Source organism: Montipora capricornis, chromosome 14 (genome assembly GCF_036669925.1).
Source record: "Montipora capricornis isolate CH-2021 chromosome 14, ASM3666992v2, whole genome shotgun sequence".
In the NCBI taxonomy this organism is placed as follows: Eukaryota; Metazoa; Cnidaria; class Anthozoa; order Scleractinia; family Acroporidae; genus Montipora; species Montipora capricornis.
In genome coordinates, this window is record NC_090896.1 from 39,928,732 (window position 1) to 39,933,731 (window position 5,000).

The 5,000-nt window shown below is 39.9% G+C and overlaps 1 protein-coding gene across 2 annotated transcripts in view; it reads right to left on the reverse strand.

Annotated features, from left to right (window-relative positions):
• Positions 1–5,000, reverse strand: part of LOC138032796 (dnaJ homolog subfamily C member 27-like) — a 34,568-nt gene that overhangs the window by 14,470 nt on the left and 15,098 nt on the right. The window contains exon 7 of one of the 2 annotated variants that reach the window (XM_068880526.1): positions 4,223–5,000. This exon is cut by the window's right edge and continues 1,613 nt beyond it. The exons of the other annotated variant lie outside the window; for it this stretch is intronic. The gene's annotated coding sequence lies outside the window, so the exon portion shown is untranslated. Of the gene's footprint in view, positions 1–4,222 lie in introns of those variants that run through there. 2 annotated transcript variants of the gene reach the window in all.

Sequence of the window (5,000 nt, forward strand, 5' to 3'; positions counted from 1 at the left end):
AATCTTCCGAGTTCCCTTCAATTCTTGTATTGAACTAATTGTGCGTAGCTACAACAGAGCAGGGCTTGTCTTGGAGCCCACTTTCGATATATTAAAATTCAGTCCTAAACAAAACCCATCATCTCGAGGTTTTGGGGAATAAATATAACGATTTGTATGAGTTTATTGCCCTGAGCCTCGAGATAATGCCTTTTGTTTACAACTGAATTTTAAATTTTCGAAAGTGGGCTCCAATACAAGCTCTACTCTGTTGTGGCCACGAGTAATTAGTCCAATACAAGAATTGAAGGGAACTCGGAAGGTTATTATAATCGTAAAATTCCTGTTTTTCATATCTAAAACAAACTCGCCTTTGAAAAGCTAATACTGTCGGGTCTTTTCAAGACTTGTCAACAGTTGCTTTTATTGGGTAAAAGGCGTCAGAGACACTTCCGGAAAACGCCGATCCCCCAATACATAATACACTTTAATTTTGCTGTTCATTAACCGCAAATGATCCATTCGACGGAAACATATATAAAGCGGAACTTGTTTTGTCGAATATGGAGAAAACCAGTTAAGTTCATCTTTAAATGACGGTAACTCAGGCCTTTTTTTTAAATGAAATTTTCTATACAGACACAAAACGACAGCTGCTCATGTTAGCACTCTTTTTCAAAAAATTTATTGAAGCACTTGCAAGTCGGTGAAGGAAAACAGGAAGATCTTTCTGAATAGTAAATAATCCCAATTACAATAAAAAGTCAGAGGGACGAAGTGCTGTACCTTTCCAGAATCTATATATTTCAAATATATTTTCAATTATTCAGCAGACCTTCGTATATAAGGTGCAAGTCAATGTTGTGAGCTCAGTATTTTTTTCAAACCAAGTTTACTCTACCCTAATTCAACAATGGACAGAATTTACTTCCATGCAGGCCATCTTAATATTCTTCTGTGATGCTGTCTTTACGACAGCATGCCTTCCAAAGACATCACAGCTGTGTCACCCAATTATGCACATAGTCATTCACGACTGGGCGACCTCCATTGAGGTCGTGTTCATATGGACTTTGCGAAGGCTTTCGACACCGTGCCTCATTAAAGATTGAAAGCTAGACTTTTTCTCTACGGTGTAAATGGAAACACGCTCCGCTGGATTGACGCCTTCTTATGCCATCTTCACCAACGTGTTTCGATTAACGGTGCCAAGTCTGAATAAAGTCCTGTAAGGTCAGGCGTCCCTCAAGGGACTGTGCTTGGCCCTATCCTCTTTAATGTGCTCATTTGTGATATAGTGAACAATATAAACTCTGAGATACGGCTATTTGCAGACGATTGTGCTTGCTATCGACAGATCCGCTCCCACGAAGACCATGCTACTCTACAAAAAGATATTCAACATCTTGGAGACTGGGCCCAGCGATGGAATATGGCAATTGAAAGTATAAGTGTAAAAAAGTGTAAAATCATGCACATTTCAAGGAAAGAAAGCGTCACAAATCCCACCACTTATACTTCTTAGGGGGGAACCGAACCTATTCACGTTTGAGGGGTGGTGGGGGAAGGGGGGGTGGTAGGAGGTTTGGAAGATTTCTCAGTTGCAAGAATTTTTTTCCTAACTGACCAACAAGGCAGATTTTTTTTTCAGTCGAAAAGCAGTGCGCAATAATTTTTTGGGAGATTATCCTCTGCAGGATTTTTTTTCCCTCCATTCGGGAGTGGGACACACCTCAACTAAAGAGCAACCTGCATTTGATAGTGGTTTCTTCTTTGTAAAATGTTTACTATTGTGCAGTGTATTCCCAGCACAGGTGTGTAAGGCTTGAGACTAGCACCTGGGCTATTCCTTTCCTTGCGGCCACCATATGCCAACCATGCACCATTGAAAAATATCAAGGTGTAGACAGGCCAAACACAACTCCTATTGGTCAAGAGAGGATATTCAAAGACCACAGAGCTTTGCTCTAACGAGTACATCTTTCAAAGGCCTCCCTTTTCTATTGAAGGGTTTTCAACTGACGTCACGGTGGCCATGTTGGTGTACAGAACAATGCTGTAAAATGTCTTTTGGGAATTTGATTCTATTTTTATGCAAAGACTTGTGGAACCACTTTCTATTGTTTTGCACACCAACGTGGTCGTCTCATCACTTGGATGAAAACCAAGGACATGAAATAAGGGAGGAGTTTTAAAAATTTCTCTTGGTAAGGGATGGTTTTGTATAAGATGCAATTTGTTCACTGATGGGTGGAATTTTGTAAGAAACCGCAAAATTCTTTTGCACGTTTTTTGTTTATTTTGTAAAGCCGACATTCTTTCGCTAAAATTGACTTCAGATAGAGTCATGTTGGAAGGAGGAAGGAATCGCCATTGTATGAACATACGAAACATTTTATGAAAACAGCCCTCCGATTCCAGCTCGCTTCTCTAAATGCTAAGACTTATCTTGAAAGAAAATTTTTTTTCCATTTCAAGGGGAAACCACACATAACAGCTATGGGAAAAAAAACGGCAGTATCTTTTGCTAACATCTTCATAGCGAAAGTTGAGACAGATACCATCAACCAAAGCCCTTACAAACCACTGGAAAAGATACAATGACGACATCTTTTCTCTATGGAAACATAAACAAAAAAGCAATAAACAACTTCACGGAGCTGCGAATAGCTTCCATCCTACAATAAAATTCACGGCTGGGATTTCAGATAATGGAATTTCTGGCGTTTGAGTGTATACGAATTAGCCCGAAATGAAATATTTCTACGGCACTGGAGCAGTGGCGACTGGAATTAGTCCAGTCGAAGTGCATTATGGGTTGTCAAGGAGGACTATGTGAGAGGTTTGTAGCACGTGAGATAATCATTCTAGGCCGACACCTTTGATCTTAGATATATTTTTAAGTATAACGTTCTTTTAGTCAACGCGGGTAGACGCGTTTGAAATTTGTAGCCTCGTAGGATGGGCTATTTAGAGTTTGAGCCATGGTTCCTACCCAGATTTACTGCCGACTTTTTTCCCCCACGGGGTTTTTTCCGGCGGGTTTTTTCTGGCCTCCGTCTGACAGTAGTAGTTGTGTAAACTGTCGTTCACCTCTGTCTCTTGTCTTATGCCTAACGTATCGTTGTTACTAGTGCTCGGTCTAAACTGCCAAAATAAACCTAATGGTTTTTCCTCATGTTGTGTGCTGCGTGGTGAAGCTGAAATCTGAAATAACATTGATGAAATGATATTTGAAATGGATCATATGTGAACTGCGGATATGAAATCAAGTGAAGCTATGATCCTCGCATTTATGAACGCAATTTTTGCAATTAGGTAAAGTAGCCTGAAAAATTCAGCACTTCAACGGGGTTTGAACCCGTGACCTCGCGATACCGGTGCGACGCTATAACCAACTGAGCTATGAAGCCATTGACGTTGGGAGCGGTCATTTGTGGGTTCTAATGTTCCCGTGAGGAATGAATCAACGATGAAATGATATATGAACTGGATCATAGATGAACTGCGGAAATGATCAAACGGGTTCAAAGCCGGTTGAAGTCCTGAATTTTTCAGGTTTCTTTACGCAGTTGCAAAACTTGCGTTCATAACTGCGAGGATCAGAGCTTCACTTGATGAAATAACATTCTTGGATACATGTGTATACCAGGGCGATCGATTCAAAACGCACTCTATCCTTGATGTGCGCACGCACTTTAAACCGACAGAGACTTCAATTCCTGCCTCCCTCCAGGCGTTAGGGAAGGCTTCATCAAAGGCAAAGCCCTAAAGCTTCTTAGAACTAACTCTTAAAAAGCGAAATTTGAAGAACACATCGCATTATTCAAACAAAGATTACGCCACAGAGGATATCCAGATGACCTTTTGAAGGTGACTCTATCTGAGGTCGATTTTAACGAAAGAATGTCGGCTCTAAAAAATAAAAATAAAATTAAAAAAAAACGCGCAGAAGAATTTTGCCGTTTGTTACAAAATATCGCACATCATTACTTAATCTCAAACATATTCTTGTGAACAAACGGCATCTTATGCAAAACCAGCCCTTACTAAGAGAAATCTTTAAAAGACCCTCCCCTTATTGAATATAGAAAAGGGAGGTCTTTGAAAGATTTACTCGTTAGAGCAAAGCTCTTAGGTCTTGGAATTTCCTATCTTGACCAATAGGAGTCTTGTTTGGCCTGTCTACACCTTGAAACATCATTGAAATATGAACTCAGTGAACTCCCATTTTTAAGAAAACTTTGCTTTATTGAATAAAAGAGCATAGTTTTTATGCAAACGACTCAGATTTGGTAGACCACAGGCAGGGATGGGCGTTTTATGATTTGTAAGAAAATTTTTGGGCTGCACAACACACGCATGATTTTTTTCCCCCTCAGACCTGGCCATGCATGGATTGAATTACCAACCACTCGACGTTTTTTTTAACCAAATGATATTGACCAAATGCAAAAATGGCTGTCGTAAATTAATCTTTTTCATTATATAAACACCTATGACATACCAAGTGAGCTTTCGCGCGAAAACATGATATCTTCACACGTGAAGATAACATGTCATTTCACACGTGAAAAGATCACTGTTTCTATGGTTATATGAAAATCGCGCAACACGAGAAGAGAAATTTTCGTAGCTCCAAGTGGCCATGTAATATCCTGTATATCTCTGTTTATCTTCTGAGCATCGGTAGCATGCATGAGCAAAAGGAAACGAATTCTACCTCCAAAAATAGACTACTTAGGCTAAATTGAACAATGATGAAAGAATCGTTTATTGGCGGCCATTCTGGCTGCTGTCGATAGTTCAGTGCCGGCAAGAGTGGGTGGAGGAATCTCACTGACGTCATTGTTTGCATGGTTTTATTAACATACGAGTTTACTCAGAGAAGGCACCACACTATTTACAAATTGACTTCAAAAGGTAAAAGAACTTGTTAAACTTTGTACAAGGGCCAATTTTGTGCCTTTTAGCATCGAGAACGAGCCAATTATTAGCCATCAAAATTGGCTGCAAAAGCG